Source organism: Dipteris shenzhenensis, chromosome 23, assembly GCF_047967505.1.
Source record: "Dipteris shenzhenensis isolate YYH24624 ecotype China chromosome 23, Dip_SZ_1.0, whole genome shotgun sequence".
Lineage (NCBI taxonomy): Eukaryota > Viridiplantae > Streptophyta > Polypodiopsida > Gleicheniales > Dipteridaceae > Dipteris > Dipteris shenzhenensis.
The window spans coordinates 54302258-54315281 of NC_141618.1; positions in this window are offsets into that span (position 1 = coordinate 54302258).

Below are 13024 nucleotides of genomic sequence, written 5' to 3' on the forward strand. Positions count from 1 at the left end.
GACAAAGGCTCACCCTCATCTAGCAATATAATATAATCAAGAGAAGTTGTAATCCTTTGAGGAGCTCCTTTGGCACATGTGGACCACCTCAGCCAATGATCTATATGGATAGGCTTGAGTCCACATCACGTGGAATGCTCTCCACACAACATGATACTGATGTTTTCATTTTCAGCCAATTGTCTGTCATTTGAGTGTAGACTTTTAACCCCTTGCTTATTTCCATACACATACATATACCTAGATAAGTCCCGACAAAGCCCAAATTCACCCATGAAAGAACAATGTGTGCAATTCCAAGCTTATGGCATCAACCACAAACTATGTAACCATCAATTCCATCATGGGTAGTCTTGACCAGATACTACAACATCCCCACTAACGTTGTTAGTGCCCAGTAGTGGATGTAGAACTTTATATAAATATATGGTCTCACTCTCTCACACACACACCTAAATGAGAATATACTCATAAAATGTTATGCGAACTGAGTTTCTGCCAATGCTCAAGAGATGCAGGGCATCCTCAGCCATTATGAAACATAGCACATAGCAAAAGCATTACATAGAAAGAATTATTACCATATATGTTATTGTTGACTACCCATTATCTTTTGGCTCAAAGATAATGGATCGTTATTAACCATTTGCTAAATTTTAGGCACCATCATTAGTGGCACAATTGACTCATTCTTAATGAAATCGATGTTCTGATTGAGAGAGTTATTACATATATAAACCATGATTTTTAATGCCTTGTCCTATAACTACTGAGGGAGATTATCAGTAAACATCATGCAATGGACTTGCTCAAATATTGTACACTTTATTCTCCCTTATCCATCCCATTTATAGAGGGATTCTAAGGATATATGCGTTTTTCTCCTATTTCCTTGTTTCTCATACAACTCCTTGAACAATTAGTACTATGTAAAAACAGTTCAATTTGTTATTACCAGTTTGAGTACTTACATAGGCACAAAACCTCTTAAGTACATATAGGGCCTCATATGCATGTTTCAAGGGACAGGTCCACATCTTTTAACATGAATCATCATAATCACGCACCTCAACCATGAGACAGCTTGAAGCAAATACGCAAGAAACCAAAGACAAAATTGATGTATTAGGCCACTTGTAGATAAGGTGCTAGAGTCATTCAATGTGATGCTTGAAGATTTTGAGGCTATGCTAAAACCAAACCAAACTCAAGAGGATAGATGGAGAGTGTATCTAAATTGAAAATCCTAGAAAAACAAAGATTGGACATGTATACGTAGCTTATCAAAGGCACCAAACTTTGATAAAGAGATATTCAATCTAATCCACATCATGAAATGCCATAGCTAAGTATGCAACAAAACTTTGTTCCAATGGAAACAAACCCAAATCCTATCAAAGGGGACATGCCACACATTGATGCAGCTCTTTAGTGGAGAATTCGATAGATCCGTAATGCTAGAGTCATTCAAATAAGGAAGGAATTCAAAGATGCAAGGGAGGGTATCAAAATGCTATACTCGGATACTTTTTCCAAAATTTGATGTGAATGAACTTGAATATGAAATAGATTTTATCTCCATGGATGGGGATATGGCATAAAAAACATTTGTTAATTTAGATAATTAAACTATGAGGATCTTTGTCATAAATTTTAATTTCTTATTTTTCAAAAGTAATTTCCATCATCATAAATTGGCCATTTATGAAAAGTGAAAAATAAACAAGCAAGATGAAATTATTTTAGCACTCATAGCTCCAACCCAAAGGTATGGGGGCACAAGTGGAGATGTCTATGAGAAGGAATGAAAACCTAAGGAAAGTTTTCTAGCTCATAGATGTGGTCCACAGTATGTATACCAAAGTGGTGAATCTATGAGACATGAGGAAGCTTTAACACTCATAGTAATGGTCCAAACCTAATGGGGACCAAAAGTCAACAAGGCTATGAGTTTGAAGAATGGTTTTAGCATTCATAGTCTTGGCTCGATGGCAAGGGGATCCAAGGGGAAAAGGCTATGAGCTACGGTTAAAGGCTTCATTCAACCTCCAAAAGGATATTTAAAAAGACCTTAAACTAATCCACTTTGGCCAAGGACTAAGTGGATAGGGGTCCTATGTGCCATGGGCAAAGGCATTGGCCTTGCTCATGTGTGCATGTAGGCATCCTATTGAGTTTGGTCATCAACTTTTGACCAAAAATAGTAGGTTTTATTTTTCATGTATTTTAAGCATCTCAATGCCAAGAACCCATGGGGAGGGCCACAAGGTATTACAAGAAGGGTGCCCCTTGAGGCAAAAGGGCCACATGCATTAATATAAGTACTCCATATGCAAAAGTTAAAGGGTGGAGCAAGTGGACATATGAGCATGCCACATATCCCCAAATCATGCATGCACAAACTTGAGTTTGCATATGTAGCTTGCAAAGAGGTTTTTGTGTACAAGGTGGCACACACATGTGGTCCCCTACAAATGTGGCATCCAAAAGCCCACCATTTTCTGCTTACCTATTAGCTAGCCACCTTTTTAGCCAATAAAGGAAGGATAGTCGACATTCAAGATAAGGGAAGGTACACATAGACCAAGCCTACAAACATAGGAGGAGGTGTAGCCAAATGTGATTGGTTGAGCCACTTTTTAGACCAATAAGAATGCATAGAAAATTTCAAAATTTTACATGCATTGTGTGTGTGTGTGTGCATGCACGCGCACATGAACATCTCATGCATAAAAGGATATACTCACTTCACTTCAGAAGCTAATGTTCAATGTTCATGTGTATGTTTCAAAATTTTACATGCATTGTGTGTGTGTGTGTGTGCGTGCGTGTGCGTGCATGAGATGTTCACGTGTGCATGCACACACATGAACATCTCATGCATAAAAGGATATACTCACTTCACTTCACAAGCTAATGTTCAATGTTCATGTGTGTCTGCACACATGCACGCGTGCACGTGAACATCTCTCATGCATAAAAGGATATACTCACTTCACTTCACAAGCTAATGTTCAATGTTCATGTGTTTGAACAAGACTACACTTGCAAAAGAGGAGTGAAAATCCTATGCAAGTCTCATCCTTCAACAAGCTATGCTCTTCTCTATGATGTATTATACTAAGCTTACTGGTATTGGTAATCAGGAATACTCATCTCTTGTAAAGGTATTTTTTCTTCTCACTCATCCCCCTCGCTTCTTGCTATCTCTCTCCCTTGCTTCTTGCTAGCTCTCTCCACCTTTGAAGGTGCTTGAGGCCTTGGGGGGACAAAGGGCTATAAACAAGCATATTCGCATGTATGTATGGTGTGTGAGGTACTATCATCATCATGACACCAAGGTGGATAGAAATAAAAATATAAATTGTATTGTTAAAAGACTATATGAGTTCAATAATACAATTCCCTTTGGAAGTTGCTTGTGTCACTTGCAATGTTATTTTAAAGTGCCATATTAACTAAATTAGAGTTATTTATAGACTCTCACTCAACACTTTATTTCTAGCTAATTATGTTAAAAAAATGAACAAAATGAACACATGAACTTTCTTGCAACTATTATGCAACAAATAAGTTAGTTGTTAATAGCACCAAATGTAACAATCTTACCCTCATACCTTGGGGAATATGAGTATGTATCAATAATCAAGATACTTCCATCTCAATGGAAAGCAATTTTTCTAGCTAAACATGCTAATAACTTGTAAGATGTTATGCAAGATAAATGCAAAATATTTGTAGCCACATTGTTAAAAATTAAACCACATCTTTGATAGGATGTTGTTGGAAAAGCCTAGAAGAGATTGGGATCAACTATGATGTTTAATCCTTAACAAAGCAAGCAAATTATATGGAAAAGAAAAACATAAAGTTGTTAGTATTGTTAGAGAGAATAGGGGAACCAATTGCTACCAAAATTGGGTACAAAAATGTAAAAACCATGGCTATATTAAATAGTGGATTATAGCAACAAAATAGATCTAGGAGAAATTAAAAAACCAACCATATGCAAAACATGATTGAACCTATAATTGGTTGATGGTCTGGGAGTACTTGAAAAGTGATTGTTACATCAAGTGGCATTGAACGCGCACAAAGTAGTTGCCGGGGAGAGCGTACATCTTGCAGTGTAGTGTGGCCAAACATACTCGCCAGATGATCCCCACATGCATGAAAATGGGTGCATTAAATTCAGCTCAACCTGGTATACTCTTATATAGCACCGCCAAGCTATACTTTCTTCAGAGCCATAAAATTATTATCTTTGTTGCAATTGATGACATGAGTATCATTGCCCTCCCCTCTTAGTGTTGAAGTTGTAATTTTTAGAACATAGCAGCTGAAATTAGAGCTTTGGTTGTTGCGAGTACACAACAACTCAAACACGGCAGAGGTAATATGAACGATGAGAAAGATGTGCAGTGGCTAGCAATGGAATAGAGTTGCAAAAAATGGATTTTTGGGAAAGTACAAATACCAATTGGTGGAGCTTAGTGCTCGCCCCGCCGTGACCCTCACATGTAAGTTGGAGAGACCTCACAAGTCGATAGAGGACATGGACAAATACTGGATGGAGAGTGATCGCATCGTCGGCTTACATCGGGGTGAATTGTTCCATCAGGATGGAAGACCCACCATTTAGGATTTGGTGGTTGCTCTAAGGGTAGCATACCTACTACTATAGGCAAAGATTATGGAAACTGGAAGCAAGGATATCCTTATCTACATTTAGGAAGATGAAGGATTTGGTAGATGTAAACCTTGGGTTATGAAAGAATCCAAGGGGCAACGTTATTCCTTGGTGTTCGTCAATAAATGGTGGTTCCGAGAAAAGTACTTAACACTGAGTTGCCATTAGGCAAGGGTGGCATCCATCCTACTCACAAATGATATATATCCATGATTCATGACAAGAGAGGAAACCCAATAATGAAGAGATGGGGGTAAAGGAAAGATATCAGTGGCATGGTGACTTCATCCAATCCAAAGAAGTTTTATGAAAGCCCTAGCAAATAGAGAAATCTCAAATAAGAGAGTAGTATTTTGGACCACGTTAGTAAATATTGAAGCTTAACGCTATGACTTGGGAACATGGACCCAACCGATCAACCATACGGGTCCTTGTTTGTAGAGCTTGGACATGAATTCAGAGAGAGAAATTGAAAAGCAAAAACCCTTAACATAGGAGGGAGTCATATCCATGGCCTAAAAAGTTTACGATACAAATGATTCAAGAGATCATTAAAGAACATGTTGAGAAACAATTTGAGAGGGATTGGTTGTGCATGCAATCTAAGTGAAGAGTACAATCCACTCATACCCCACAAGGGGCCATTTCCTTGATCGGCAATTGTATCATTCTAGTGAGCATCTTTCGTAGGTCCCTCCTCCTTCCCAACTGGTACTAATACATTGATAGATTGACCCACAAGAAGTTGACAAGAGAAGTGAATCCCAAGGCTCTAAAAAAAGGATCCAATATAGTAGTAAAGCAAGTGAGAAAGAGGTGGGGAACATCCTCAACCATACTATGATATTTGCATTAGTTTTAGGCCTTCCATTTTTCCCTTGTCCAAACAACTTTATGCAACATAGGCCAAAGAAATAGGTATTTCTTTTGGTTTAAAAAAAACTCCACAAGTTCAATGTCTAGATCAGCAAACCATCTTTAGTTTTGGACCATGTGGAGAGGCTTGGTAAGTAGACGAGGGGGGACAGAGTGAACCCTCCTATAAAGTCTTTGGGACATGCTTGTTCACATAGGTTAAGGGTATAGGTGAACTTTGGAGGAAATGTATACCCTTGTCTCTGACGTGGATGATTTCCCAAGGTCTTAAATTGTATTGTAAGAGGAGTTTGTATTCTATTTTTCATCTGTACATCTTTCCAAGTTTGATCCCCTTTGTTGTGAATTCTGAGGACAATCCTTAGATTATTAGGGTTGCCTAGAATGGTGGACCACTGTAAAAAATTATGTAGCCAAAACTTGGAGTCACAATTGATATGGAGAATTGCCTATTTTTGTTCCATGCCCCCCATAAAATTATGGACCTATTCTCTTGCCAAAACTTGGAGTCACAATTGATACAAAGGATTGCCTATTTTTGTGCCATTGCCCACAAATGGACCTATTTTGTGGCCCTTGGAGTCAAAAATTTGATACAGAGGATTGCTTATTTTTGTTCCATGGACCTATTTTGGGTAGGCAACTAAACTTACTATAGAAAATAGTGCAAGTAGTAGATTGAACCATCCGACTCACATAGATAGCTTAATGAAGCTCCAAAACCCATGGGGATGCCTAAAAGCATTAATATTTCTCCTTGTTTGATGGTTTTGCATTTGGTCACTAGTATCCATGAAATGGGTTTGAGAGAAAAAGATCATTTATTGTAATTTATTCTATAATTAGAGGCCAAACAAAGACAATTTAGCCCTCATCAAATCCGTCCAAAGGTCTGGGGACCAAAGTGGAAAAGTCTATAAGTAGGCATGAATACCTCAGGATAAAAAGACTTTGAAAGAAACAAACATTACTGAAGGGTTAAGTAGCTTGGGGCTTTACATACTTTAAGTAGGTGAAAACCTTGATTATTCAAGCACGTAGGGACCCTACTAGCTTATACTAGATTTTATGCCAAAAATAGCATGTTTAATTTTTCATGTAAGTAGCTCAACCCTAGAAAACCATTGTGCTAGTCATTAGCTAGATCCATCGGGGGAATAAACCGTGATTTTAAGGTCGTGAAAGGTTGCCAATGCTAAAGTCAAGAGGGGGTTGACCAAGACTAAAATGAAAAGATTGAAGAGTGAGCAAGTGGGTGGCTCTTGCACATCATGCATTTTAAGGTCGCGAAAGGTTGCCAATGCTAAAGTCAAGAGGGGGTTGACCAAGGCTAAAATGAAAAGGTTGAAGAGTGAGCAAGTGGGTGGCTCTTGCACATCATGCATGAAAAAACTTGAGCTTTTGTATGCGTGATTTTTCAGTGTGGTTGACATGACATCAAGGCATTTAGAATCCCACCATGCCTTAGAAGCTCACCATGCGAGGCCTACAAGGCACTTCTAGAGGGACATTCTCTTTGGCTAGCCATCTTTTAAGCCAATATGATTTAAGCACCTTTTATCCCTAGGAAAAAAGTCAACACTTGGCACAATGCTAGCACACATGCTCAAGATGGTCAAGGCATGTGTGATTAGTTAGCCCCATGCAATAAACAATGAGAATCATGCATGAAAAACTCAAGTTTATCTATCTCTCTTTCTAGCTTGTGTGTGTGTGTGTGTGTGCACTTTGCATAAAAAGGCATGTTTACTTTATTTTAGAAGCTAATGTTCATGTTGTGGAAGAAGGCTACTAGAACAACATCACTGAGAGTGCTCTCAACGGAAGCAAGAACGGAAGAAGGAGAGAGAGAGACAGAGAGCCACACAAGTTTGGTGGGTGCAGAACCACCCTAATCTTCTTTTTCATTCATTTATATATGTGTTTGAGTATTGTACATAACTGGGGTTAAGGCACAGTGACCTTTAACCCCACAACCTCCCACTTAAAGGACAATGTGCCCTTAAGGGAGAACAACTAGTGAGCATACTATCCAATGCCCATCAATACACGACAATACTCAAACCGCTGACTAGGTAGACTCTTCGTCAGCATATCTGCAGGGTTATCATCTGTATGAACCTTGACAAGCTCTATGCGCTTGTCCTCAAGTACCTGCCTGATGAAATGGTACCTGACCTCAATGTGTTTGGTCTTTGCATGAAAGACCGGATTCCGTGCTAGCTGAATAGCACTCATGGAATCACTATGTAATGTCGGTACACCTGTATGAATCCCCAAATCTCCCACTAGCCGATCAAGCCATATAGCCTCCTTGCAACCCTTTGTGGCTACAACATACTCAGCCTCTGTGGTAGACAAAGCAACGCACTTCTGTGCACGAGACATCCACGACACTGCACCACCTGCAAAGGTGAACACATAACCAGAAGTGGATCTCCTACTATCCACATGCCCTGCATAGTCTGAATTTGTGTACCCAAGTACACGCATGTCTCCTTTACCAAAGCAAATGCACATCTCCTTGGTACCCTTCATGTACCTCATGATGCACTTAACTGCCTCCCAATGCCTCTTTCCTGGATTAGCCATATACCGGCTAACAACTCCCACTACAAATGCAATGTCTGGTCTAGTAGCTATCATAGCATACATAAGGCTCCCAACTGCTGATGCATAAGGAACCTTGGCCATCATGGCCCTCTCCTCATCTGATTTGGGACTATCTGTATGACTCAGTTTCACATATGGAGGCAATGGAGTACTCACTGCCTTCCCCCCCTCCATATTGAAACGTTGCAATACTTTTGTAACATACTCTTTTTGTGAAAGCCAAAGGAGTTTCCTACTCCGATCATGCGTGATGCGCATACCAAGAATATGACCTGCAAGTCCCAAATCCTTCATATCAATGAGTATTCTTGCTAGCCAATAGCATATCATCCACATATAGTGCCAAGATTATCAGGCTATTATCCTTAGCCCTTTTAGTGTAGAGGCAGTGATAAATTTCACTCCTTCTAAAACCATGGGACCGAATGAAAGCATCAAACTTATGATACCATTCTCTAGGTGCTTGCTTAAGACCATAGAGACTCTTCTTTAGCTTGCAAACTAAATGCTCTTTGTCCTTTTCTTCAAAGCCTTCCGGCTGCACCATGTAAATTTCCTCATGCAAATCCCCATGCAAGAAAGCTGTCTTGACATCCATTTGCATAAGCTCCATATCCTCTACTGCCACTAGTCCAAGCATGCATCTAAGTGTGGTCATCTTCACAACCGGAGAGAATATCTCATCAAAGTCCACACCCTTCTCTTGCTTGAACCCTTTAGCAACCAAACGGGCCTTGTACCTAGGCACATCATCACCTGTGACCTTCATCTTGTAGACCCATTTACATGGCAATGCTTTCTTTCCATGTGGCAAAGAAACCAAGTCCCAAGTCTTATTCTTCATAAGTGAACTCATCTCTGATTGCATAGCATACTCCCACTTGCGTTGATCCTCACGCATCATAGCTTCTCTGTAGCAAGAAGGCTCCCCGCAATCAGTAAGCATCACATAGTCTACCCTGGAACAAACCTATCAGGCGGTCTAGACACTCTAGATGATCTTCTCAAGGGCATTTCAGCTTGCTGTCCCACTTGCATATCAGCCACATTTGGCTCATCATTTCCACCAATAGATGATCCATCATCTACCCTTGATTGTATACCTGTGCGAGTACTTGCTTGTACCATTTCTTGCACATTTGGTGCATGGACAGCTTGCTGTCTATCAACATATACAGGTGGATTCACATCCTGGAAAGTGATTCTCCTCATTTCCACATCCCTCATGGGTGCCTTATGCATCTTCTTCTCATTGAAGACCACATCATGGCTGCATATGATCTTCTTTGCTTCTGGATCCTAGAGACGATAGTCCATCTCTCCACTTTTACCATAACCCAGAAAGATGCATTTCCTAGACTTAGGATCTAGCTTCTTTCGAAGCTCTTTTGGCACATGTGCATATTCCTCACACCCAAATATACGCAAATGAGAGTAAGAGGGCTTCTTGCCACTCCATGCCTCTTCAGGAATACCACCATCCAAACTCTTACTAGGTGATCTATTGATCACATGCACTGCAGTCTTCATTGCCTCAGCCCAAAAACCACCAGAAAGACTTGCATTGGAAAGCATGCATTGCAACCTTTCTTGAATGGTACGGTTCATCTTTTCTGCAACTGGATTTTGCTCTAGAGTACGAGGGGATGTGAGTTCCCTCTTAATCCCACGTGTATCACAGAAATGCTCAAAGTCATGAGAGAGATACTCTCCACCATTGTCAGTCCGTAGGCATTTAAGCGTTCTACCTAACTAATTCTCAACCAAGGCCAGCCATTTCTGAAATACCTGGAACACATCACTCTTTCGAGCTATAGCATAAGCCCACACTTTCCTAGTTGCATCATCAATGAATGTCACATAGTATTCAGCCCCGCCTAATGACCGTGTAGGCATGGGACCACATACGTCTGAATGCACCAAATCAAGCATTTCAAACTCTTTCTTTCCCCTTCTTTTATGGGCTGATTTAGTCTGCTTCCCATAGAGACAATGCTCACAAAATTCAAAATCAGAGAAACTCAAATGCGGTACATAACCCAAACGGCATAAGAGTTTCATTCCATTCTGGCTCATGTGCCCCAACCTGCAATGCCACAAAGAAGTGCTTGGCTGCTCGGTTATTGCAACAACATGATCAAATACCCCTGATACATGTAAGGGATACAAAGTCCCACACTTGGCACCCCTGGCCAAAAGCATAGAGCCCTTCTGAATTTTCCAACTCTGAAAGCCAAAAGTGGTGTGAAAACCAGCATCATCTAGCTGACCCACTGAAATAAGACTCTTGGTCAGCTTAGGCACATGTCTCACATGTTTCAAAACAAATGCAGACCCATTTGCAAAAGAAAACTTTATGTCACCTGCTCCCAGTATGTCATATGCATAGTCATTTCCAAGATGCACACAACCTGTCTTTCCACTATCATAAGTGGAGAACCATTCCCTATGGGGAGTAACATGGAATGAAGCACCAGAATCCAAAATCCAATCCTGGGAATATGCATCATCCGAAGTGGTAAGCAACTCTGCAGATAAAGTAGACATGAAGAGAACATCATTGTCACTATCATGTGTGACTGCATTGATCTCCTCGATCTTCACTTTTCCTTTGTCCTCCCTTGGACTCTCTTCCTTTTGATTTGCACCCCAATTTGCATTCTTTTTCTTATTCTTTTGCTCTCTTTTCATCTTGTAGCAATCCTTTTTCATATGGCCCTTCTTACCACAGTGGTAACACTCAATGTTCCGTGCCTTGGATTTGCTACGAGACTTCCCTCTTTCTTGGGACTTCCCCCTGAACTGTGATCTACCCCTTTGCACATTTAAGGCTGCATCCTGCTTGTTACCATCCATAGACTTCCGTCTAATCTCCTCGGCCAACAAGCTACCCACAACATCATCAAATTTCAACACTCCACCAGGTGCAGAGTTACTGACAGTTGTACAGAAGGTATCCCATGAGGATGGCAATGAACATAAGAGAAATATTGCCTTAGTCTCCGCATCAAAATTCATTTTCTGAGCCTGAAGTTGGCTGAAAATAATATTGAATTCATTCAAGTGAGAAGCAATGGAGACCCCTTCCTTCATCTGCAGCTCAAACAACCTCTTCATGAGGTAAACTTTATTAGAGGCAGTTTCCTTCTCATAAGTGGCACACAGTTTCTTCCACAAATCTTCCGTAGTCTGCTCATTTACTACTGTGAAATAAACTGACTCTGCAAGATGAAGTCTAATAGTAGACTTTGCTAATGCATCCAACTCATTCCAATCATCCTCAGACATATTTGCAGGCTTAGCTTCAATCCCTGCCAAGGGTTTAATCTGCTTCTTTTGAATAAGCACATCCCTTATTTGTTCTTTCCACAAAGAAAAGTTTGTCCCATCAAACTTTTTAATGTTGAAAAACTCCTTTTCAGACATGGAAGAGGATGCCATGATGCAAATGAAACAAAATCCCAAATGCTAGTACCTGCAAGAGAGAATCACACCAAATACTAGGTGCACCCAAATGTGTATGCCACAATAGAGTGAAATATCACCAAAATTCAAAGCTCAAAGCATCAAAAGATGCATCTGACTCATGTGCATATACTATGCATCCATATGAGCAAATCTGGCCCAAAAGAAAATGCCAATAAGTGCCAAATGACTCAAGCATAAACACTGTCCACTGGCATATGCATCAATAATGTCTCATCCAAGAGAGCATAGCACTATCAGTGCATCATCTGCAATGTGTCAAAGCTGTCCCTCAGCATAAAATAGCATCCATGTGCAAAGCGTCCATAAAAAATAGCATCCCACAAGGCAATTTGGGCCTATCAGCGCATCCAACAAGGACCGCAATGCATCCAAATGGCCTATAAATCATCCATTGCAACCCAATGCATACCACGAATGAGCGCACACTGCTCAAACTGCAACCAGAGTGATCTGCATAAGGTATGCTCAAGAAATCATAGTCCCACGGTAATGAGCGCTACTGAAAATAGAACCTGAGATGCTTCAAAACATGGGCGCCATTGCATAATCGGACTCAGCAAGAAAATCTGCAAATATCTCTCTTTTGCCAGAACTCCAAAATCCCAACCGATGAGTGAGAAATGGGAGTCAACACTTATCCACTGCCATGTGGCATAAATCTAAGGTTTCAAAACCTTAGTATGAGAAATGCATAATAGAGAGACGAAATCGAATACACAGAGATTTATAACTCTGAAAATCCTCCACCGAATCACGCAAGAACTGATAGGTAGGGGTTTTTGGGCGTCCGGAACACAATGGGATAGACGGTTTTGGAAACCGTGGTCTCAATCACTGGGTCCAACACACGGGCTGAAAAACGTTTTTTGAAACAGAGCTGTTTGTAAACTCCACTGGAGTGCGAATGATGAGCAACATAGAAGTTTTAGGACCTCCTGAGTCCACCGGAACTGACAGATCTGCAAATGGTTGCTCCAAACTTGAGTTCTAACACCCGGGCAAAAAACGCAGGAACTGACACAGTGAGTCAGAAATCCAATGAAATGATCCCAGATTCAAGAATGAAGGTGTTTCCAAGCTCCTGAAGTGAAGTGGACACCAAAAGCAAGCAATAGTTGCCTCTACAAGTCAATATGGAGTCTCTGTCGTCGAACGGAATAGGGAAAAGCTCAAAAAACGACTTTTTCTTTGAAAGCTCTTAACAGGCTCTCAAAACCACTTCGCAAAGCCAAAGTGACTTTTCCAAAGATTTCTCCAAGGTCTGTGCACACTCGGATGTAAGTAAAGTCACCCACAAAGCTTCCCACAGAGCTTCTCCTTCCTCCCACAGAGCTGCTGAGCTTCCAAGCATTCACG